We start from the raw sequence: 26732 nt of genomic DNA, 5'->3' as shown, positions 1-26732 counted from the left end.
GGGCTCGCGCTCATCTCTCTGGACTGGGCTCGCACTCACTTGCGCTTGCGCTCACCAGTCTCAAATGGACTCGCGATCACTAGCGCTCGCGATCACTTCTCCTAACTGGACTCGCGCTCACTCGCGCTCGCACTCACTAATCTTATCTGGGCTCGCGCTCATCTCTCTCGACTGAGCTCGCACTCACTCGGGTTCGCGATCACTTCTCCCAACTAGGCTCGCACTCACTCGCGTTCGCGCTCACTTCTCCCAACTGGGCTCGCACTCACTCAGGCTCGCGCTCACTTCTGTCCACTGGGCTTGCACTCACCCGGGCTCGCGCTCACTTGTCTTAACTGGACTTGCGATCACTAGAACTCGCGATCACTTCTCCCAACTGGGCTCGCACTCACTCGCGCTCGCGATCACTTCTCCCAACTAGGCTTGCGCTCACCCGGGCTCACGCTCACTTGCCTCAATTGGGCTCGCGGGTATATGATGGGTATAAAGAGGTATTAAAATCTAGACTTTGACTAGCAGTAGGCCTAATTCAGTAGAAGATAGAGCTATTAATGCTATATATCAGTTGTCAGATATAAAAATAAAATAATAAAGATGTTGCAGGGTTTAATGTGTTAAACGTGGGCGGACTTTGAGGAACTTGAAATAAAATGCTCCAGATATTTAAATCTGGGCTTTGACTACTAGTAGGCCTAGTTCCTCAATAGAAAATAGGCTATATGATTAACATCATATAGGAGTTATCAGACATCAGAAAAAATATTAAGAGTGTTGCACACTTCAAGTCTTAAGGCTGTCATCACACTTGCAGACCAATACTCATTAAATGAATCTCTTTCTTATTTACTAAGATCAAAACAACTTATGAACAAAAAAAAAAAAAAAAAACCTTAGTGTTAGTAAATACGAAAGAAACTTGTTTGAGTGTTTGTCTGCAAGCACGACGGCAGCATTAAGAAGCAAAGCCTATCTGAGTATGATGATTTCGTAAAATTAAAAAAAAAAAAAAATCACCAGTCCTGTTAGCAAGAAAATTCTATTATGTAAGTACTCATGCCTTATCATGAAATTATTTTAATGCAGTTGATGAATTGTCAGGCTTATAAGAAAAAATTGGTTCGAAAATTTCCAGGGCCAAAATTAGGCTTACTGTCGCCCATGCTTCATACATTAAACTTGCAACATCCCTATTTTATTCTGATATCTGATAACTGCTATACGACATTAGTAGCTCTACTTTGTACCGAGTTATTTTGCCTATTTGAAGCTAGATTTTAATATCCAGGGCATTTTATTACAAGTTCCTCAAGGTCTGCCCACGTTTAATACAACGCAACTCCGCAACGTCCTTATTATTATTATTATTATTATTTTTTTTTTTTATAGCTGATAGATAAGTCATATAAGATAGTAGCTCCATTTTCTGCTTGGGAAGTAACTAACACCTGAATTTCAATATTCGGTGAATTTTATTACAAGTCCTTCAAGGAAGCTTATGTTTGCTATCGGTGAGCTTTTGTCCATCACTGTAATATGAGACTGTCGGTGAGCTTATGTCCAACACCCACATTACGCATAAATATCTCTTGTTTTTAACTAACACAAAGATTCTTAGGTTTGAATTTTTTATTTATTTATATTTTTGTGAGAAGACAGCTTTAGAAGTAAAATTAGAAGTAGAAATTTAGGGAGACGTTACAGGTATTCAACATTCGTGAAATTACAGAACTTATAATAACAAGAGCTAAACGTTTCCCGAAAATCTGCTAAACGTTTGGTAAAGGAAGTAACAGGATCTGATATCAGTGACTCTTAAGTGTTTGTTAAAACCATTTTATAATAAAACAGCTACCTCTGCGGAAGCTAAAAGCAAACCAAAAGGTAAAAAGGGAACTTTATCTGATCCCTTTATATCGGTTTGAATGTAACACAACGAAATGATAGTACTTCAGAGGGTATTGAAATGTCAATGGTCTCATAAACTCCAGTAATACTTGCAGGAGTTCCGGCCTATCCTACAGGGATGTGCTAATCAAAGCACTAAAAATTAGAGATTTTTGAGAAATGTTGGTAGTGTATACCTCCAGAGCAATAACTTTTATATATAGAGAAAAGGAAAAGTAGAAAAATATTTTCTAATTTTTTTTAAAATGTACTTTTAATCGGAGGGGGCTTGTAAGAGAAGTAACACCGATAAAAATTAAAAGACTTTTTGTTGCTTCAAACTAAAAGAAGAAAACTTCCCTACTATATTAATTGTTGTATACAACAATCAGGGCCGGACTTCAGCGGATTGGACCGATTGTTCCCAGTTGGGTCCCGCGCTAGAGTGTAATCTACTATTCAGTGCCGTCTTAGCAGCATAATGTTCCCCTGTGGAAATCAGTGTGGCTCCTATGACTAAATTCTGCAAGTAATACATGCAATTAATACATTCTGCTCGCGGGTCCCTCTGCCAAGTGATCATCAGACTGTTAGATGGCTCTGTTACTCTTGGCTTGTGAAATACAATAACATATTGTAATACATGTACATCCATGAACATAAACAAGGGAGCGTATAGCCTGTTGGCCTCTATCTAGAATTTCAGGGAGTGAATAGTTTGTATTAACAAACAAGCAATATTTTCTAAAGTTAATTCTGGAGTAGTTTCTCTATTTCTTTACGTTTCCAACTTCCGATGAAAACATAGGCCTATTAAGAGATATGACACCTCAATGAATACCAGGATGATATAGTCTTAATTAGATTTCTTTACTTGTTTTTCTAGAACCGGGAGTCCCACAATAGTGTTCCCATTCGGGTCTGCATCTTCTAAGTCCATTAGATTACTTTTTCCCCTTACCCTGAACCAAGAAAACTGATTTTTTAACTTTGTGACTTCCCTCAGGAGCAACCACTACTTTTAATTATGTATTTGAAAGGATATTGTCCTGCTAAAATACATTAAATATGAATATTTCTTAATTTAGGCCAAGTTTAAGAGTATTAAAACTTAAAATTTGAAAGTATGCGTTGATTATAGCCTGTATTTTGTTAAAACAACACCAAAGAAAATTAGAAGTTAATGAAAGCTCAATAAAGATGTTTATGAATGAAATTTACGTCATAACATCAGTTTGAGTCCAGCAAGGGTACCTTTTTTGCATTGGCCTTTTCATGGGAATGCACTTCTCAAATATGTCATAAATTACTTTATAGAATTCTTCTACTGCTTTATTTGGATCCGTATATTCGTTTAGATATTGCCAATCTATTCTCGCTAACTCATTATAGATATTATCATAATTTCCTTTCTTAAAATTGAAACCAAATATGTTTCTTTTGTTTTTTATTCTAGATGATTTAACATGCGGAAAGCTTATACAAATAGATGGGTGGTAATTATCTTATTTAATTAATGGGTGTGGTTCTCTTATTACTGTTACATTGAAAAGATTACTTATTACTAAATCTAATGTTCTCCCTAAGCTATTTGTAACATTATTGAGTGATTCCATGTCATGATATAACATAAAATGATAGAGACTTTGGGATTTACTCGTTGACTGCAGAAAATCAAAGTTTGTTCCAGTTATTTCAGGCAAATTCATATCACCTACAAGGAGAATAGTGCTACCTATCGTACAATTACTTTCGGTAAAATGAAAAAAATATTCGTATAATGATAGATGAGAGTTTGGTTCAAAATACACAACACAGATATAAAGCGGTTTGTAATTAACCATAGTTTTCACTAGAATGCCTTCTGGGTTCTGGTCAGTAACAGTCACTTGACTCACTTCCAGGTTCTGTACTGCCAGCAACACCCCACCCCCCTTGCTTTACCACTTGTTTTATAGTCCCTATCTTTACGATACACTAGGTATGTTATCGAAATACTCTGAATCAAAATAATCACAGGACAACCAGGTCTCTGTTATTGCTACGATATCATAATTGTTCAATGAAATGTTGCTGGAGAACTCACATGCTTTGTTCCTAAATCATCTCGCATTCATATAATACATTAGAAAATTATCATTTTTTGCGTTATTTACAACACACTTGCTGTCATTATTACATAACACATCACTGCACTCACTTTGAGAAGTCTTACCTTGTTGAAGGTCATTCTCCCTTGTTTGTCAAGGGATGCTTCTTCCTCCAGGGCGTGGTTGACCTCTGCCCCTTCGAGCTGCATTCATTGTTTGTCTCAAAGCTGGAAACTCTTCATCACTCACCCCCACAGGCTCTGCAGGTGATCACACACTACAAGAAGCACCTGCAACTGCTGAATTTTTTGAAGCGTCTCCATTGTTCACACTCACTGAACACACACCAACTGTATCACTTAGATTTTTGTCATCTGTGTTTCGTAGGTCCTCGATAGTATAAGATTTCCCATCAATATACTACTTATCGAATTGCATTCGCACCCTTTGTCCGCGTGCCTTGGCTTGAACCCGGTATTCATTGAGTTCTCTTCTAATGGCTCTAATACTATAGAAAAAATCCTGACTTATACGCACAGGTGTCCCTTGGCACGATATGCATTTTTCAGTATGGCCTCTTTCCTTTTGTAGTATGCAAATTTAACAATGATCGGTCTATTTTTGCCCTTACCCATTCTGCGAGCTCGGTCTATATCAAGCGGGTTCAGTTCAATTTGGAGTCTGTTTTTAATAAAAGTCAAACATCATCAAAATCGAGTTGTAACCAGGGGTAAAAATTGATCTGAAAAGGTTGAGGAACGCATGACGTCATGTCATCCCTTGTGCCTATCTTTGTCCACTATATTTTTTAGGAAGTGGAGGGACGCCATAGATATTTTTGGAAGTGGGAGATGACGTCCCCCGTGTTTTCCTTCACTTTTAGGGGGGCGCGGTGGCTCAGTGGTAGAGCGTTCACCTCTGGTGCTTGGGGTCCCGGGTTCGATCCCAGCCCCCGCCAAGTGAACTTTGTGGTGGACAAACACCGTGCTCGTGGGTTTTCTCGGGGTTCTCCCGTTTCCTCCCACTTTATTCATTTCACTCATCTCTCATAATCACCGTCTCCTTTAGCCTAACCGGCATAACCGTGGGACGTAAAACTCAAAGATTTCATTTTTTTTTCCTTCACTTTTAAATCTGGTTGTAACAAACGACACGCCATCGTTTCAGGATACGGTAGCTTTCGAAAAAAGACTTTAATGAAAGGAGGTGTGTGTGTGTGTGTTATTTTATTTTATTTTTTTATTTATTTATTATTATTATTATTTTTTTTATGTTGAATTGTTATCTTTCTTTTTTAATAGCCCATTGACTTATATGAGGAAGTATTTTTCTTTTAAATAGACGAGATTTTACTCATTCAGTTTTAATAATTTCTTCTTCTGGCCTATTTAAGGGTTCCTTGCTTTAAAAATATTCAATGTTATATTTTTTAGTTTTTATTTATATATATTAAAATTACATAATACAGTGGTTAAATTTCGCATAGAATACAGTTAAAGATCTCAAGAAGAAGTAGTCAGTAAAATTAACTGGCTTAAATTCTTTGTTTCCTCATATAAATTAATGGGCTGAATAACCATTATGATGCAAGTTATCAACATTCTTAAGAGCTACTCTTGTTTATTGGGATTTAAAGAAGCTATAATTAAATAATACATAATTATTTCGCTCGACTTTTCTATGAACGCACAGCTTCATTAGTTGTTAGTAAATAAATTTCCTACTTCGCAAGGTCAAGTAGTTTCCTTATTCTATGATCTCGCACACACACACACACACACACAAGAAGCTTGGGTCATGTAAGTTGTTACTAAAACAACAAAAACAAATACCTGCCTCAAATACCATCCTCTCATAATAGCCATGAAAAAGTCGGTTCTCTATCTAAAGGTGTTTGAAGTCCTCTGGACAATAAAATGACAGCTCAGACCTCAAGAATGTGATTTTTCATTTTGTAAAGTTGTTTAATTTTTCCTTTACAATTCTGCACATGGAATGGATTTCCTATTTTTTGACTCTAAAGCAAATTAGTCCACGTGAGTGTGAAGTGAGCGCGGGCTTGCACTCAACTGAGCTCGCACTCACTCGGGCTCGCGCTCATCTCTCTGGACTAAGCTCGCACTCACTCGCGCTCGCGCTCACCAGTCTCAACTGGACTCGCGATCACTTCTCCCAACTGGGCTCGCGCTCACTCGTGCTCGCACTCACTAATCTTATCTGGGCTCGCACTCACTCGGGCTCGCGCTCATCTCTCTCGACTGAGCTCGCACTCACTCGGGCTCGCGATCACTTCTCCCAACTGGGCTCGCACTCACTGGCGCTCGCGATCACTTCTCCCAACTGGGCTCGCGCTCACTTCTGTTAAATGAGCTCGCGCTCACTCGGGCTCGCACTCACTTCTCTCGATTGGGCTCGAGCTCACTCGGGCTCGCGCTCACATATTTCATTGGGGCTCGGGCTCGCGCTCAATTATTGAGCCCGAGCCCGGTTGAGCGTGAGTGCCGAGCTCACGAGCGTCGGGCTCGCGAGTTTGGACACCTATGGTATCCCGAAGGCTCTGGAATATTGTTTAAATCGCGAGGTAATTTCCTACTCGTGTTCGAAAGTAGACTTATCTACTAAAAGCCAGTTCTAACATTAACCCTCTTTTGCCCAAATTTTGTTTTCTTTTCATGTTTTCCGATTTAATTAAAAATTCATTATTTTCGTCCTTAAGATGAAAAGAGACCCCCAGTATAGTTCTTTCACATGTAATGTTGATGACCTTCAAATATCTCATGTTTCATTATTAGAACACCAGGCACGAAAGGGTGCGTTTTGATATGAGAAACTTTGATCCATAACTGGAACACCAGGCTAAAGTGAGGGGTCTTTTTCTTGAAACATTATACCGTAATAAATATCCCATGATCTTATATTAACGTTCTATATGAGATACAAATGTTATTAGAAAAATAACATACTTTTGAGATACAAATGTGCTTGGAAAACTATATTATTTTCATCTATCAACATTTCGTATACTAACAAAAGAACTTACGGTAACTTTAAAATGTTTTGTGCAAAATGTAATATGAAACATAACCAAGTATCTCCTTGCTCACTGCAGTTCACTGCTTCAGTTTCACTCCAAGGTACTACCTTGAACTTCCCACTCATTTTCGTAGTGTTCTTTTTGAACATTGCAAATCATACTTGTTTTACTGTTGGTAGTAGCCAATGCCCTTCAGAATCATATCTGACTGATTTAGGTGTTCTTTCAATATGGTCCTTCGATGTTCTCGGTTTTCTACCAACTGTAGGTAGATTTCCACAGGTATATGACTATTATTTCCCTTCGAAAATGCAGATGGTCATAGTTTTCGTCTTCTTTCTTTTCAAACTTTCTGTACAATCTCCAAGTATTGTGAAGAGCGGTTCTATGCAGAAAGCAAATACCGGCCACCACCACTTCTTAGACTTCACTGATATTCTTTATAGAACAAGGTTCTATTTCATTCGATCTATTCCTCCCATATATTTGTTGTGTTAGGCACAATGTTTGGCTGTACTATTAGCACTTTTTTCTTTGGCAGCCCAGCTTTCATCTGCGCTATCTTCAGCACTATCAGCAAAATTTTCAGTAGGAATAATGTAGATACCGGCTTCAGCAAAGTCATTATCTTCCTCCAAGAAAGTCAAGTTCTCTTCTACAGTTAACTCTCTGTGTGTATATACAAAGATACAATTTGCTGAAGAAACTGCCGAAATATTTCGAAAACTATTACAAGCAGCATTCAAAATCTGAATAATTACTATTGTGCTCCATATATCACTTATTCGGCAATGGAGTCGATAACTGGATCACCATATGTGTAACGTATTTTCTTAAGTGGAAAACCAAAATGTTACTAAATTCCATTCCTCACATCGGACTATTTCTTAAGCAAACTAATCTAAGGTAATCTAAAGTTGTAATGTGTGTTGTAGGCCAGTTATCTACACAGTCCTCATTTATTCGCATGGAAGTGCCTGTTTTAAAATATTTACAAGGGTGCATGCACATATTGTACTTTAAAAAATGCTATTTTGTATCTAATTGATATGCAAAGGAAAACTATGAAAACGTTTGAATGGAATGCCAAATGAAATTCTTACTCTTTCAATAGTGTAGCATATTCAACGGACAGTTAGAAATGAGAGTGGTACATGTTGAATCAATTCTGTACACATTTAGTTGTGAACTTAAGCCCTTTATAAAAAGGCCTAAGTATCAATGTAAACCTGCTCAAAATAGCAGATCTTTCAATAGAGAATGCAGTTAATGCGTACCCCTACTTGAGTCTGGTGTTCCATTTTTGGAACTCTGGAACTTATGACGTCATATCCTATGTTTGATTTTTATTAACTTTCAATCAAATATTTTATGAAATTCAGTAACCTCTTATTACTTATATATTAAAAGCAAGAGAAGTTCTAAATAAAAATACAAAAATTGTACCCACCTTTTCCTACACGTGGCGGAGCAGAAAGAAATACCGAAATATATGCAACAAGCATTTCTCCTCTCAGTACACACCTTGCTCTCTAGTGACGTCTATTACTACTACTACTTCAGTGACATCTATTTCAAACTTTAAAATAATAATAATAATAATAATAATAATAATAAAAACAAAGATCTCCGTTGTTGAAACCGATTTAATTGAGCAAAAGGTAGCACTTTTTTTTTTTTTCATTATTGGAACACTGGAGAAAACGGTTAAGACAATCCAAATCGGATAATGTAGTGCAGCATTTGCTGTAAAGGTACTTTTGTAAGAGAGTTTTGCAGTCAAAGCAGTTATGATCTGTGCGAGAAAGCTAAAAGCGAATTAATACAGTAACTAAAGAGATACATAGTTAATACGATGAACGTATCGCAGAGCAAGGTAGTTGTTATATTGTCATAAATATAAGCGTGGTAGCATCGAGGTATGAGATTTGTCAAAAGAGTATTACAAATATCATTCGGCGCTCTCCCCGTCACGAACATCGTCTTCTACGTAAGGAAGTAATTCAGAGTTTGGAAGGTGGTCTTGTAAGAACTCCCATGCTGTCTGGCTACCGAAGTTCGTGTAACGTCCTTAGGATAGATACCAAATGACAGCCGTCACATGCACACAGGTGAGTTGTACGGAGACCATTACGACATTGGCAACAATGTTCATTGACACTTCCAGATCCAGCTTTGGACAAGTCAATCAACACTTAAAAAATGTACTTTGTTGTTTTGCTGTGTCTTTATTCAATTTTCGCTTTCACTAGTAATGGCTCGGCTACATTAAGGTTTTATTTAGTTACCAAGTAATGTGTAAGAGTTTCCTTGCAAACATAGAACATATAATTCCCTTCATAAGCGTGATTGTAGTAGTACGACTTTGTGTGTTTCAACTGGTATGGGGAACTTGGTTAGATCAGGAAGCGAAAATGTTGGAAACTCCGGCAGCTGACTACTATCAAGTCCTATGAATGCTCTAGTTTTCCGGTTAAATCTGCTCATTGTCTACAGGTTGATGTAGTCGGTTACGTTTTCCAATTCGATGAAGCACATGTTCAGCTAAGTCAATTTCGTCTCTCGATCGGTATCTTCGCGAGAAGTATGAATTAACAATGGCTGCTGCGATTCTCGTGCCATCTACTAGCTGCGGTACTGATTTAGTCGGCACGATTTTGAGAGTTTTCTAGCATTTAACATCTGTTTACATTTTCGATCATGTATCTGACCAACGTACACTTGTGGGATTCATTCGCTTGAGTAACAGACAACTGATTCCATCCGATTTAAGCAATGTTCCGGAACTTTCCAGAAACCCGCTTTAGTACAATTGGATGTGTCTTGATATTGTCTCTTCGAAACTTCGTAAGAACTACATTTCTATCTTTTATCGTTCTTCTAAAATCCAAAAAGGTACTTCTGGCCGTATACTCTAATGTTAAATTCAACATGCGGTAATTTTCGAAACCGTTGACTCAGCTTGATGATTAGGGTACTTTTTCTTCAGTACGAAAAGATACGTTGATTAGTCGATGTCAATTCTATACAGGTGTAGGGGGTTTTCAGTGGAAAATGGAAATGGCTCTTTAAAGGAACTACAACATTTGCCTTGCGTCGAAATGACACTCTGATATTCTTAGAAGGTTTCTTAGGTTAGAGTCTCTGTGGAAAGTTGAGCAGACAAGCAGTGGTATTTATAGAAAACCCTCACTGACTTGGAAAAATTAAGTAAACGTGTCAACTGTATTTTTCTGTTCATTGTATGTTTTTCGTGTATTAATTCATAGTAGGAATACATATTGTAAATTCACTAAGGTATGTACAGCATCTTATTTTATCAGTATGTCCATTATTTGCACGCACTTTTTTTTTTTTTTTTTTTTTTTTTGCATAGGTCTACCTTCGTTAACCGGAAGTTTTTGCGAGTCCCGTTCGATTATGCTAAAGGGCTCAATCCATCTGAAGTGGTCTAAAGATGGGGAAAATGGTTGCTCGACCATCTCCGAAAATTATAAAAACTTGAGTGTGACGAACCGCGTGTATGGAAAGGTCAATAACATCATTTATGTTGTCGTATGTACAAGTGTTCCTGAATGGCGGCGTGTTTATTGTCGGTGGAGTGGCATTGTTTGCATTTGAAAGCGTTTACGAAAAGTACAGTTGCTCAGGACGTTGCACGCTTTCCAGTGCTCCTATTTCCTATTTTTCCTATATTTTTGTGGCATTGCTACTTCCACTTGTGAAACTAACATAAGGAAATAAGGTGTGGGTGATTGGAGAACCTTTTGTCTCCACAGTAGGGTGGTTGAATGGATACCCTTCTGTTTTGTCCTTTCCTGCTTATTGTCTAAAGATAATTACACCAAACAATATACAGTTAGAGTAAAAAGTATTCATACACTTACAAAACGAAATAAAGAATAAACTAGTTTCGTCATATTCATTGAAAAGTTTTATAGAATAGTGATTTTAAAGACTTATAAATAATTTATTTATATTACCTTCTGCGCTATCAAAAAAGAACATGGCTGATGTTAGTGTTGCTCAGGTAATGATTCAGACCGCATCCTTGAAGATGAATGAATTACAAAAAATTCAAGACAAGCAGAGCAAAGAGAAACGGAAGATGGCAGTTAAGCATATCAGGCACTTAAGAAAATGAAACGGTAACTGATACTTTTGCTGTTGTATATATGTCCTTAGATGCATTAAGTTCTGTGTGCAAATGTGTATTTAGATACTTAACAAACCAACTCTTTGTATCATGTATTTTGTGATTTTATTTTATGAATTTTATGTTGATTTTTACAACTTATGTATATTATTTAAAAAAAATGATAGGATCTTACAAGTGATGAAATTATTCACATCTTGGTGATGTATAATAACAAACACTGATTTCCTGATGCAGATCTTTTTTACACTTTTCTTATGGTGTTGCTTAGTACTGGTGAACTACAGAAGGTCAATTCACCTAAAATGGCCGAAGTTTGTGCGCTCACCTGCTCACGACAATCTCCACCAACGGTTGTGCTTGATGTGGTGGCCACGAGCTTGGACTATCGCCCTGCAACACAGTTTCCACTGAAGTAGTGCGCGTCGAAGGTGTGTGAGGGGAATTGTAGACCACACCGCTTGACAAGCTTTCCAGAGCCCCGCTATGGTGATCGGACACCTTTGCGCGAAGCCTTGTTTCAGTAGGCAAAAGACGCAGAAATCCATCGGCGACGCATCTGGTGACTTCACAGGTATGAACTAGAAGGGTATAACATATATACCAGTCTCCGTGGCCATACGCCGATAATACACGAACCTTCCGGTTGTCCCTGCCATAAACTGTGGTATGTACGTTGTGTATAAGGGTTCCATGATGTTCGTTTGAAAGTAGGCTGCATTTATCTTATCCTCGGAATTCACACGATGCGTTGGCAACTTCCCACTGGTGCAGAAACCTGCCACCACCATGAAGCCTTTCGAAAACTTCTCGCGACATTCACGGCCGAACTCGCCGCGGCCTTTCGCATCATGCGATAAATAAAAAAATGGCCCTGGGTTTATTGGTGTCATCAAGGTAGATCCAGGCTTCATTCAGAGTGACAACCCACTGCCACTTGTCACCTGAGAGGTACTGTTCATACAACTTTCTTGCATTCGTGAATTTCTCTTGAATGTATCTTGGTGATAACTTATGCACCATCGAATTATGATGTTTTTTCAGTCCCAAATTGTCCTTTACGATACGACACACTGTGCTCTGTGATATCCTGCATGAGGTGGTAAGGTTGCTTTGGGTGAGTGGGTTCTCCTTCACAACTGATGTCCTGATGTTTTTCACAACGCGTGGTGTCCTGGCTGGACATGCCCGTTTCCTTTCCACTCTCACGACTTGATCTTGATATTTAGGACCGGTACTTCTACAGCGTGGCTTACCCTTGCTATTGTGCGGCCGTACACATTTTCACAATCACTGACGCACTGAATTGTGAATCGGAAAGTGCACATATGTACCCTTCTCAATAAGGTGTCACTTTAAAAGACATAATAGATGTTCACCACAATAACTTCTACACAGCGTTGTACGTGACTCGGTACTGGATTCACAGACTACTGACTTCTAGTTTCTTCTACGCTGTGCTCGTCATAAGCTCTGTAAAATTGGACACCTTAGGTGAATTGACCTTTGGTACGTACGACAACACTAAGAAACTCGTATAAAATTTTGCAACAAGATAATTACCCATTTAGTTATATTTAGAATACAATGTATGTTCATATAACAATTGGTGTTATTTCCATGTGATATGTTTTTTATTTCTACCTATTGGATAATTGAGATTTTCTTTTTGATAACTTCACGAAACCACCTATATTTTTTTCGTCGTGATCTTCTATTTTTTTTTTTTTCCATTATCATTGAAAAGCCTGACGTAGGTATCAGACGAACTCAAAAGAAAAACGGATGTTTAGAGGAGAAACTGAAGTATACGGAGAATATACACTCTTGCTTCTAAATAAATATGCAGAATTGCAAACCAATACATCAAATCATTACAAAAAGTACAGAAAATTACACTTTTAAAGGGGCTGTATTTTGGAATGGCATAAAGTGTGGGGTTCATAAGTTTTGTGCTGAATATTATTACATGAAAAGAGTCGGTACAAATAAACCACAGCTATGATACTACTGACACCATTGATTTATGGGAGTCCGAAAGTTGAAGTTTGTGATTTTGATGGCATGTTTGGGGCGTAATATCTCAGGAGGGCAAAGAGCTAAAAATTGTTGCTTAGGCCACAAAAAAAATTCTGTATGTGAATAAACTATTGCAAAAAAATCGTGATTGATATTACCTGGAGAAAAAAGTGAGGACATGTTAAAACCGCAAAGAAAGCACGCGCGTGACAATGGTCGTAGCCCGGAAAAAATTAAATGTTTTGATATGCCTCATGTTAGATCTAAAAATCTACGCATAGTTCAGCAATTAGCCCCACTTTTGTTTGCGTTCAGTTGTGCAAAAGCTTGGAAGTGGCGTTTGTTCCATCTTTCTAGCTCCATCATCATTGCCATGTTTATATGGTAAGGGGGTTATCTTCCCGTTGCACGCACGACACCCATTGTCGAACTGGACCGCGTTATTAAGGCACTTAATGTATCAGCGAAGTATCATTGAAATTCAATCTCAGTTACGGAAGTTAATGTGTTCACAAGGTTGCGTTACACATTTTCATCCTATCCTGCTGAAAATGGCGTATTTGTGAAAATAATTAAAATCATTGTTGTGTCCCTTCTCTCCTATAGCATTACAGCAATAGCTTTCAGTACATGTAATTACAAGTTCTCACAATTACATGATTTAAGCAGTGTTGCAAACTTCAGCAACGATTATCGTATCTCTGGAACAGTTTGAGATATCGAAATAATTACACATCCATTACAAACCATACAAGTAACAAGATATGATACTTACTTCAACATTTTTTTAAGAAATAAGTGCTTTCAAAAAATTAAAATTTTCAAGGTTTGGTAACTTCGTTCCTATTCATTCGAAACAAGTCATGCCATGACCATGGTATCCAACACTAAAGTACTTTCGATGTGCATTATCCTGTGCATCTCCGTTATGCTGTATTGGCGTTAGAGACTTTCGAACTTTAGATGTTTGTGATGCTATAACATCCTTAGTTTGCAACACTGAATAAAGGTGGTATTTTAAGTTTACGTTTCACACATTGATTTGAAATGTGTAATAATCTAACGTAGTGCCATTTGAAATGAAATGAAATGTTTGAGTTTTACGTCCCACGGTTATGCCGGTTAGGCTAAAGAGACTGTCATGATGAGAAATGAATGAAATGGTGGAATGAAGAAAGTGGGAGGAAACGGGAGAACCCCGAGAAAACCCACGAGCACGGTGTTTGTCCGCACGGCGCGAGCTGGGATCGAACCAGGGACCCCAAGCACTGGAGGTGAGTAGTGCCATTTGAGAAAATATAACTTTATATTGGGTTGACAACACTGTTTGTTGAGTGTTTCTGTTTAATATATACAAAGATACCCACTTTGTTATAGTAGCTTCGTGCAAAGTTTCGCTTTTCTCTCTCTTTTGGTTTATCCGTTATAGCGGATGGTCAAGATAAATTGTACACTCTGTAAACGTGGCAATGATCATGGAGCTAGAAAGATGGAACAAACGTCACTCGCAAGTTTTTGCACAACTAAACACAGACAAAAGCGGACCTAATTGCTGAACCGTACCTAGTTTTTGAGATCTGACATGAAATATATAAAAACATTTAAATTTTTCCGGGCTACAATCGTTCTCACGCGCGTGCTTTCTTCGCGTTTTTAACATGTTCTCACTTTTTTCTCCAGTAATATCAGTCACGATTTTTTTTTTTATTTATTTTTTTTTTTTTTGGCGAAAATTTATTCACATACAGAACTACTTTGTAGCCTAAGCAGCAATTTTTAGCACTTTGCCCTCCTGAGATATTACGCCCCAAACATAGCATCACAATCACAAACTTCAAATTTCGGACCCCCATAAATCTACGATGCTAGTGGTATCATAGCTGTGGGTATTTCTGCAGACTCTTTACATGTAATAGTATTGGGCACAAAATTTATGACACCTCCCCCCACACACACACTTTATGCCACTCGAAATAACAGCCCTTTAAAAATGTAATTTTCTGTATTTTTTCTAAGGGATTCATGTATTAGTTTGCAAACCTGCATATTTATTTAGAAGCAAGAGTGTATGTTCTCCGTGTACCTCAGTCTCTCCTCTAAACATTCGTTTTTGTTTGGAGTTCGTCTGATACGTACTTCCTGAGCAACTGTAGTTTTCGTAAACGCTTGCAATTGCAAAAAATGGCACTCCGCCGACAACAAAGATGGCTACCATTCAGGAACACTTGTACTAATGACAATCTGAATGATGTTATTGACCTTTGCATACTCAAGGTTCGTCACACTCAAAGTTTTATAATTTTCGGAGATGGTCGAGCATCCACCTTTGGACCACTTCGTATGGATTGACACGAAGACAGGTTTTACTGTATTATTGATATTGTTTCTTGTTTACTATTTTATTATTGATTATCGTTTATTTCCATGTTTGTCTCCATCTTTCTATCTTCGATGTTTGCGGAAGATTTAAAGTGTTTTTTTTTTCCTTTAGAGGTTTTCTCAGTACTACTACATAGTGACTGAGAACCCTAACGAAAATTTTAATATAAATTATACGAAAAATTGATTTTAGAGATAGGCATCGGACCCACCACATTTTTCAACACACAGCGAGCAGAGTTTAACATTTACTGGCACAATTTTGTTCAACGATTTTCTGCTATGTTTCCGGCACTAGAAAAGTTCTATGGTTGCTGATATTAAAAAAAAAAAAAAAAAAAGTGACACGTGGATTTCACAGGCCTCGTTTGAAACTAACTTAACACCATTCAGGGACTTATACAGAGACCGAAACAAATGATAGTCTGACGGTGCCAGGTTTGAGCTATACGGTGAATGCATTATAACCTCCCAGCCAAGTTCTCTATATTTCTGACGGGTCGTTAAATATGTATGCGGTCTGGCGTTGTCAGTCTGGTATAAGACCAGGGTTCCCACAGGAAATTTGATTTTTGTCAGGGAAATTATTGAAAAGTTATTTAATGTGAGGGAATCAAAGTAATCGTTCTCGAAAATGAAGGCAACTTTGAAGTAATAAGGTTATTTGGGATTTAGAACTAAGTCAATACAACAATATAGAATAATAGGTTACACATGCATTAAGTTATATTAAGGGGGCCGCGGTGGCTCAGTGGTAGAGCGTTCACCTCTGGTGTTTGGGGTCCCGGGTTCGATCCCAGCTCCCGCCAAGTGAACCTTGTGGTGGACAAACACCGTGTGCGTGGGTTTTCTCGGGGTTCTCCCGTTTCCTCCCACTTTCTTCATTCCACCATTTCATTCATTACTCATCATCATTGTCTCCTTTAGCCTAACCGGCATAATCGTGGGACGTAAACCTCAAAGATTTCATTTCATTTCAAGTTATATTAAGGTATGTTGTGCCATGATCTATGGTTAGTTCTTAACTCTGAAATCAGTTGAGTTACAGCATTTTCAATCCCTTAATGGAGACAAAGTTTGGCACCTCTGATCTTCTGAGCTGATATAACTTTTCAACAGATTGACCCGTTTATATATAGGGTGTGCGTATATTCGAACATAATTCTTAAATACAAATGCACCGGTTGTTTCACATAAACTTCATGAGGATATAACAATAGTATTCGGAGCTAAACCACGAAACTTCTCGAGGGCCGAGGTGGCTCAGTGGTAGAGCGTTCACCTCTGGTGCATGGGGTTCTTGATTCAATTCCAACTCGCGTCAAGTGAGCTTTATTATCATTATTATTAAATATTCTGCCTTTCGGCACGTCCTGGGACTAAAGAGTTTTTTTTTCTTTTTTCTATTTTAGATTTAGGCCTGGAAATGTTTTTTTCCACGTTTTTCGATCCTCAGCTTCCTCTTTTAACCCCCATATCTTCTCCTGTGTCTCAAATCATTGATCAGCTGTGTTCTTCTTCCTATTCACCGCTTTCCATCCATCTTTGCTTCTATGGCGATATGAAAAAGACAATCTCTTTGCAACATCTGTTCAATCCAATTGATCTTCCTACGAAGGGTGGTGGCTAGCAATGTCTTCTTCCCTCCTATCAGTTTTAAAACATCTTCGTTTGTTGCTCTCTCTGTTCATTTTATCTTCTCCATCTTCCTCCAACACCACATTTCGAAGCTTTTGTATTTCTTCTCTAACTTTCGTAATGTCCAAGTCTCTGAACCATACACTCCAATGCTCCATACATAGCACTTGATCAACTCCTTCCTAAGTCCAATATTGAGCCTGCTAATTAAGAGTTTTTTTTTTTTTTTTTGAATGCTTCTTTCACTACGGCAATTCTTAACCCGCTCTCTTTGCTACAGTAAGGATCTCTTGTCAAAATACTTCCCAGATACTTGAAATTCTTGACCTCTTAAAGTTCTGTTTGTTCTACTCTGGCCCGTAAGAGCGCATTTCCTCGGGATATTCTCATGACTTTCGACTTTTCAATGTTGATTTCCATTCCATATTGTTTCCGTGTGTCAACTATTTTGTCAATCATCTTCTGTAGTCCTCCGTGGTCACGGCGCTGACTATAGTGCATCAGGCGACTGTTTTGTAGCTATTTTATAGAAGACAATGTATACATTAAGATCAGTTATTAGCTTTATTGTCTGTAACCTTAAATTCACATTGCAAAAACCCGAAAATATTCTTATAGATCAAGGATTTTGAAACAGATATTATAAACCTAGGAATATGACCAATCTTGGAACGTATCTGCATGTTAAGAACCGCATTCCAATAGTTATTAGTAAAATCAAATTAATGGTAGGAATGTATTGCTGCGTCCCACTGTACTTGGCAAAGAGTGTCCCATAAAAAACGCAACTTTGCAATGCCCGCCATTTTTGTTCTAGTAAATTGGGAGCACTGAGCGTTACACGATTCTCATCTGTTGTCTTTATGGTTAGTAGTCAGGGAGCGCCGAATAGCGCATGATCGTTGTCTGTTTTCTGTACGGGTATAGAGGAATAGAGCACGTCAAGACGGAACAGCGTCTTGTCATAGTGAAAACTTATTACAAGGTTTAATAACCACAACCAAACCGGTTTTCTGAAATTTAGCAATCCGTCTCATCACACTGGACTTATTCGGTGCATTACGTTGACCAAACATTCCACGGAGTTTGCGAAAAGTCTCTGTACAACATGCACCACATTTGTAATAAGTTTTCACTATAACACGCTGTTCCGTCATGAGGCGGTCCATTCCTATCCTTACACAAAACATATGAAAATCGTGTAACGTTCAGTGCTGCCAACTTACTAGGACAGAAATGGCGGCCATTTCAAAAGTTGCATTCTTTATGAAATACTCTTTAGTTCTGCAGTGTATTTAAGAAACTGAAAATACTGTAATTTACAAGTTACTTGGTGCTTTTGATTACAAAAGAAGTTTTCTGAATTTATAAATATGTTTGATGTAAGATTGATGGCACAACGTTTGCCAAGAGTAACTAAGGGTGTTAGGTTATATTCATTATCAAGCACATTTCGAAACACTCAACTGCCCTGTACCCAAATCAATCTTCTTAATTTAACGGTTTATTTTCCTTAATAGTCAATCCTCACGGCGGTTATGATCGCGATCCTATCCTCTTCTAGCCGGGAAATCACTAATTTGGCATGTTTTCTTCTTGCCTATAAAAAAAAAAAAAAAAAAAAAAAAATATATATATTCCTAACATACACTTACATCAGTGTAACACTCGGTTAAAATAACATCAATCCAATGTTAATAAAATTGATAAGTTCTTGTTGGGAAGTAACTTCAGCCAAGACTTCCCCAATTCTATTTATAGTGGATTGATGTTATTTCAAGTAAGTGATATAGATCATGATGCCATATTAATGGTTGCCCAGATCGTGACCATGACCCCGTGTGAGCTGAAATATTGAAAAAAATAAACTCTTAAGTTAAGAATATTGGTTTGGGTACAAGGCAGGCAACATTTCATTAAGGCGTACTTAGGCATAGCAAACAGGGAAAAGTCTTTTTCAACGTATATACACAAATGCACAGGTTTATTTTTATCTTCGATCACAAAATCCTCAATGTATTTTAAGATAAATTACTAAAAGTGATACAAACTAGAGCTTTGCAGAGAGAAGGTAATAACCATTTCATGATCGTCCATCTGAAATTTTTCTAAATGAAAATTGTTCAACAAGAACTTCACCAGAAAACTATAGCGTAGAAATCTCTATCACAGACATCAGCTTACTCGACGAAAAATTCTGTTTGAAAAAAATTATTCAGGATCATTTCTACGGCAGTAGATTTCATGGTTGTGATCTCGTGTTTTATTTTACCAATATGCATTCTCTCAATATATGTTTCAGCATACTTACAGGTATAAGAGCGTGAAAAACAACAAGGTAAATTTGACTCTAAAACCCAGAGTTTTCTGTGTAGCTAATTAATTTTTAGTATATTGCAGATACCAAGGAGAGGAAAGTCTGACAGCAATTACAATCTTCTACGTTAAATCGTCTGGTACCTAGAGCAATTTAAAGATGGCGCATCGACTTGAACATTACTTGAAGGAAGAGTCGCTTTTTATGGGCTAAGGGAAAGAAACCATCCGACATTCATAAAGAACTAGTGGAGATCTATGAAGAGAGTGTTATGTTACATAAGCAAGTGTATGTGTGGTGAAATGCTTTCGTAAGTGGTACAAGGACTGTGATAGATGAGAACACAAGTGGAAGACCCCAACGTCCATCGCCGACAGGAATGTATGTGACGTTCATGCGATGATACGCGGATGAGATTGCATGACATTGCAGATGCATTTCAAATGAAATGAAATGAAATTTTTGAGTTTTACGTCCCACGGTTATGCCGGTTAGGCTAAGGAGACGGTGATGATGAGTGATAAATGAAATGGTGGAATCAAGAAAAAGGGAGAAAACGGGAGAACCCCGAAAAAACCCACGTACACGGTGTTTGTCCACCACAAATTTCACTTGGCAGGGGCTGGGATCGAACCCGGGACCCCAAGCACCAGAGGTGAACGCTCTACCACTGAGCCACCGCGGCCCCAGATGCATTTCAAATCTCATGAGGTTCAGTCAGGAGTATCGTCTACGACCAACTTGACTTGAAGAAAGTGTGTGTGCGCTGGGTGCCAAAACATCTGAGTGAGGGCCAAAAACACATTCGAATTTGCATTTCCCTGACATACTTCACACGATATGTTCACGAAGAAGATTCATTCTTTCATTGCATCATAACAGGCGATGAAACCCCAATATCTCTATGGACACCTGAATCAAAACGCCAGAGCATGACATGGAAACACATTCGTCGTCACCGCACGCCAAGAAATTCAAGACCAAAACATATGCCAAGAAAACAATGGCTACTATGTTTTGGGTCTGTCAGTGTGTTGAATTTCTCGCAAAGGGTACGAGTATTACTGCGGACACCTACTGCCAAACTGTGGACAGGCTGAAAGCAGCCATATGTCAGGAACAAAAAGGGGCACTACGAGAGAGGTTGTAGTTACTGCACGATAACGCACAATCACATGCAGCCGAACAGACTCGTCCGCACATCATGTGTTTGAATTGTGAAATTCTTAATTATCCCCCGTATAGCCGTGATTTAGCATGTTCCAAGTACCATTGTTTGGACTCTAAAGAAACACTTGCGTGGACAGCGTTCGATACACTGGAACAGGCACAACAGGCTACACAGTTACCTCGTTAGAGAACCTGAAGGAACATTTCTTTGTAAAGGGCATGGACGATTTGGGGTCACGTTGGAATGCATGTTTGGACCGCAATGGTTCCTATGTCGAATATTAGTGTGATACCATGTATCAAGCACGATACAGTTTCAGATATTTATTACTGCACGTTTTTTCAGTATATCAAAAATTCACCTTAGCTTTTGATACATCTTTGTACTTTCTTGTACCTTTGTACTACATAAATTTGTTGTGAAATTTTGCCACTGGGTATTAATCACAAGAGAAAACAAGTTTTCTAAAAAAGAAAAAGCTTTGTGTTTCCACTCACCAGACAGGGAGATAGGTAGAGAAAAATATTGACGATTGTGACTGCAATTCAAACTAAATTTTCAATGACAAAAAAGTTTCAAAATACTCTGATATTCCGAGTACCGTTTGTATTCATATTTTCAAGAAGTTACAGTAAGCAGATAATGAGTGTATGCATTAGAGCCTTCAATTTTAATGTTGTGACACTTTCCACTAAGTGACATACCAATTGGCAAAAGAAAATCCATATTTCTTTTTCACCGTGTGTTAGAGTAGAGAGGTTTTCAAAGAGAGGTAGGTGGCCTGTCCTTTTTTTTTTTCTTTTTATTCTTTTTTTCAAACAAGAATATACATTAACACTCGCTCAACGGAGATCGGGTCATTTTCGACTCATAAATGTTTTATTTTAACTTTTTTCCAATTTCTTCTTCCTTTTTCCGGTCATCGTCCTAGGTATGCTTATTTATTTGCCACTTCTATTACCCTAGCATTCTTTATTTGTCAACCGCAAATAAACAATTCTTTGTCTGGGTCTTGAATGACCCGGCTTTCGCTGTTTACGTGAAGGATATTTTATTAGTCTTGTCCACCTCACACCGTCCGATTGTTGCGATTTTACTCCTTTTACATGATCACTTCTACTCTTTGCTCATTCCCTTAGCATGCTCCAACATGTCAGCAGTGTTGTAAAGTGGCAAAAAATTCCCACAAAGCAGGAAATTCATATCAGTGGTTGAAATGCAGGATATTTTATTCCAAATATGTAGGATATGAGATAATTTTCTTAAATATATGTACCAATGGAAACGCATGGTGATATATATGCATATCTGGGTGTGTTTGTGTGCGTTATATATTTGTGGTAAACATTGAATCATATTAGAAAATTTCATGTCTGCGAACGGGAAATTTCCCTTCACGAACTGGTAACACTGCCCGTCAGAGTAAATATCAAACATTTTAGTCCAACTTCAATCATGCAGAAGAAGAATGAAAATAAACTGTGCGTTTCTTTTCTCTGTGTGGTAATAATGTCCGAGCAAAAGTTTTTGAAAACTTCAGATGAGATATTTCGTGAACTGATTAGACAGCAGGAAGAAACTGCTGAAGCTATCATAGTCTGGGTTCTGGCTGGCCCCTCTCCCCAATTTTTAACGTCTGGATCCGCCACTGAAGATCAATATGCTCATCACTAGTATCAAGCTTTAAATTAATTGGAAATTTAGTAATAATACTATGTTCTTCTTAGAAAACAACTAAAATATTGATGGGTCAAAACTGACCCTATGTTCGTCGGATACGTTATTTCTAGTATCTTCGCTGGGCGAGTGTTAAGGGTTACACTTTCCTTCTCCCTTCCACTTTTTTAACTTAAAGCTACTGAAGAATATAAAAATTTAGCAAATGAGACACATAGTACCCACAAAAGTTATTAAATAAACTAATTTTCTAAAATTATTTAAAGATATGAATCGACACATGTTTAAAACAACTTGTGTACGTACTTTCATTTACATGTCCAATATTTAAAGTGCCATTAGCTGATTTGTTTCGATGTTTCCTGATACTTTTTTCAGCAGATCGGGAAACTCACTGACAATCTATGTCACTTCTCAAAATGTACTGTTGCACTATTTTGCATACATGAAAATGTAAAATCTCTTGTATTAGAAATGAAATCTTTGAGTTTAACGTGCCATGATTGTGCTCTTTAGACTAAGGGAGACGATGATTAAAGCAAATGAATGATGATGGAAGAATTGGTGGAATGAGAAAGCGGGAGTACCCCGAAAAACCCATGGATATGATGTTGTCCACCACAAACTTACTTGGACGGGGATCGAACCAGGGATCCCACATACCAGAAGTAAGCGCTTTACCACTGAGCCACCGTGCCCCGTCCATCATCATTCATTTACGTGTGTTTATTGACTAAATCCCTGGTACCGCCCTTTGCAAAGGCGGCATGTTTATTGACAGCAAAGGCATGTTTATTGACTAAATCCCTGGTACCGCCCTTTGCTCTGGTACTGTCAGTTGGATAAATGTTTCAACCGAACTGTTTAACTTTTTTTTTCCTCAAGGTGTTCATACTATAACCATCTTCCCACAAGTTCACTTCAATAGCGCTAACGTTGTTATTTGAATACTGCTTAGAGGTTATGTGAAACACGTTCTTTCAAATGGTAGCTCTCGTTTTACTTATTGCGCGTCAAATCTCTGTGTATTTGTCTCTATATAAGGTAACTGTCCGAATAATTGACAGTATAAGATCAGCATTTGACAAATTGCAAGTTTTTTCACCCTTGAGATAGGCCTGACTTACTGATCTCTCGTATAGGTACGAAGGCATCCTTCCTTCATCCATGCACACTATCAGAAAAATAATAGACAGATAATTATTATTTTTAAAAATATGTATACGAAAGGTTGAATCATTGTACCAGAAATTGACACTATGATTTGAGATAATCACCAGTAATTGACATCTCTTAATATCTTATTCCAATGAACCATAAAATTTTTTACCAACTTACCAAGCTGCTTTATGAGTTTTTACTTACATAAACATATGTTTATTTCTTTCTCTAACAGAGCTATTACAGTATTTTTGTATATAACTGATGTTAATACTGAAATAATACAAATCTTCATAGCACAGAAAAAGAAAATTCACTGGAAAATTCACTTTATGACTAAGAAGCTATGGGTAAAATATAGGGTGAGACAAAAGTCTGGATATACCCCTATAAAAGTCAAACGGTGTGAGGAATCAAAATGTCGTTTGGTATGGGGCATCCATAGGTGGGGTCGCAACTTATAGAGGCTATGGCGACAGCGGCGGCCATTTTCGATTTGGGTCACGTTTTTGACATGGGAAGGGGGTCATGTCGCATATCATTTTACAATTTTTTTTCTGGGGATTACACCTGTGCAATCTGTTTGCGACATCTTTATTTATGTAGGAGTTAAGACCTGTCAAAGTTTGGGACACTTGTCAGAGTCGGCATTACAGCATATGCTAAATATGACCTCCATTGCGCTGTATACATAACTAGAGTCAATTTTGCCAGTCCTGCTGCACACGTCGCAGGGTCTGTGGGTCAACAGAGGCACATTGGTTATATATTCGTAAAAGGGTTTTCCAGTCATTCATCGCGACGAACTTTTTCTTATTGGCCACTCGTCAGAAACATTCTGCACAACTTCACCTGGAATGCAAGCATACGGGAACACTTTAAATGGCAGGACAGTACCATTGGCACATGCAGTCAGAGGTACGGTGATGGATTTTTTTTTTTTTTTTTTTTTTATCTGAACCTTAAATTATGTTATACATTTTTTTTTTCTCCTCGTGGCCCAATCACTTTATTCGACTTTGGATTCAAATGGAATGCGGCTTTGTCGCAGTTGAAAACACGAGACGAACTCTAAAGAACTCCAATCAGCTTTTTGTCTTCCATTTATGGTTGTATTTCGTTAAACCAGTTACGAATTTGCTGTTCGGAGATATTCGCACGCTGGCTTTTGAGCTGCTCAGGTATTCATTCAGCTAATTCGGGGTGACGCCCCATGAATGATTCATACCAATGGCGGCCAGGTTTCGGTGAATGGATTTTGACGGTTAAAGCTCAAGACATTTTTCTGAACTGTCACTAGTACATCGTATTTCATTAATGGGAAACCACGCTTTGAAATCGAAAGTACCCAATCAACAATGCGGTTTTCTTCGGTCTCAGTAAGTACTGTCTGTTGCCCCGTTTTCCTACCCTCTGGAGTCCTTACTGAACACTTGTGTTAGTAAGGTTGTTCTAGGAACCTCGAACTGTTTCCTTGTAGTTGCACATGACATTCTACTCTCACTGCTGCGATTGCCTTCGACACTGCACTTTTAGTACTCGAAGAAAGGCTTCGATTTACCTAATTACATTTGATGGTTTCGTCTTTCTTCTAGGCTTATAGATGATTCACAATTGTAAAGAAACACAGTAGAAACTTTCCTTGGTTTAATCAGTGTAAAGCATTTATAGTATGCATAAACATATGTCTTTTTTACTAATTGGCTAATGTAGGCTAGGCACTTACTTAAAAGTCACACTTAACGCTCAAACAGACAAAGAAAAATAAAGAAAAAGGCACAAGAGTACTAAACCCCGTACCAAGAGGTACTTACCACTTTAAGAGAAAAAATTAAAAAGCTAGGTCGGTTCTCTGTTAATCACAAAGGTGTCAACCCAGGACCTTTCGATTTATAACAACTTAGGTGTGCCTTGGGAATTTTTTTCTACAATTTTTCTGCAGTAGCCTAGTAATTGACACTCCTTGATCTAGTAATTGACACCCCCTGTCAACTACTAGGATTTTATAAGAAATAATGTTTTTAACTTTATCAGTCAACTTAACTCCAAGGAAATACACGGTATACAAATTTCTACTGATATTTATTGAGTACAGGAAAATCACCAGTAATTATAGCAGATGACCTGTGACCAATAATTGACACCCCCTGAAAACTTGCTTTTACTTTCAAAAAGCTACATTTATCGGTTTAGTCTGATCTATTAGTCTTTCAGTTACCTCAAAACATCTTCAACTCGTCAGTTTTTATTATCACCTATTTGAAGGGTCAGGGAAAATAAAGAAGGAATGTCACAAAACTGCATTTTCGAGAAAACGGCGTTTTAACATTGAAAACCGCGTAAAAAGAATAGTGTTATTAAATCTTTCGTCGTTTTTTAAATGGACATTTCTACAACTAGGCATGCATGGCATATACAGTCAAATAGTACCAAGAGTCACCAACAGATAGGACAAAGCACCCGAAAAAGCACATACATGGACATTCCTTGTTTTTTCCCCTTACCCTTCATTTGATATGCACCGGATACAAAAACAGCCTGCCTTAAGACAAACCGTTACTAGAAGTCTGAAAAAACAGTTCACTTCTTACTGTCCATCAATGTTCTGCTATCTTTGAAGTACTACTACCGAGCAGCAAATATTAGCAGTAGTGTAGGATTGACAACACCACAAAGGAATAAGAGATAACAGCATTTGCTCGTTCCTAGCCCCGCAGTCTTGTTGTGGCGAAAAAAAGACGACAGTGTCAATTACTGGTACACTGTCAATTACTGGGACAGTTATCCTACTAGCTGTCTGATATGCCTTTTTGAAATACTTATGTGTAAAATTTATTCAAGTGTATTCGCATAACTAACTAACTAACTAAACTCTATGGCCCATGGAACCCGAAGGTTCAATGCCACGTTCACAAAAACTTCCCACTGACTTCTATCCTTACCCAATTGGACGCACTTTCTACCTTGTATTTCTATTTCTGCGAGATCCATCTTAATATTGTTCTCCCATCTGCGCCTAGGTCTTCCTAATGGTTGCTTCCCAATTGGTCTTCCAGCTAACAAGGGAAGAGAGGGAGATTATACATCGAAGTTGAAGATGGTTTATACACCAATCGAAAGCACTAAGGAACTCTATTAAGAAACTGCAATAATTTTTTTTCGAATGCATATACTGTGCGAGTTATATGAACATACAGATTGTCCAG

At 38.0% G+C, this 26732-nt stretch overlaps 1 long non-coding RNA gene across 1 annotated transcript in view; it reads right to left on the bottom strand.

Annotated features, from left to right (window-relative positions):
* Positions 1-16465: 16465 nt before the first annotated feature.
* Positions 16466-26732, bottom strand: part of LOC145674457 (uncharacterized) — a 129804-nt gene continuing 119537 nt past the window's right edge. The window contains exon 6 of the long non-coding RNA XR_014128939.1: positions 16466-18800. This is a non-coding gene — a long non-coding RNA (uncharacterized LOC145674457). The remainder of the gene's footprint in view (positions 18801-26732) is intronic.

The sequence above is a fragment of the Thermobia domestica genome, chromosome 17 (assembly GCF_964235325.1).
Source record: "Thermobia domestica chromosome 17, izTheDome1.hap1.1, whole genome shotgun sequence".
Taxonomy (NCBI): domain Eukaryota; kingdom Metazoa; phylum Arthropoda; class Insecta; order Zygentoma; family Lepismatidae; genus Thermobia; species Thermobia domestica.
Note: the sequence above shows the minus strand (reverse complement) of the source record. Positions and strands in the feature narration are given on the sequence as shown.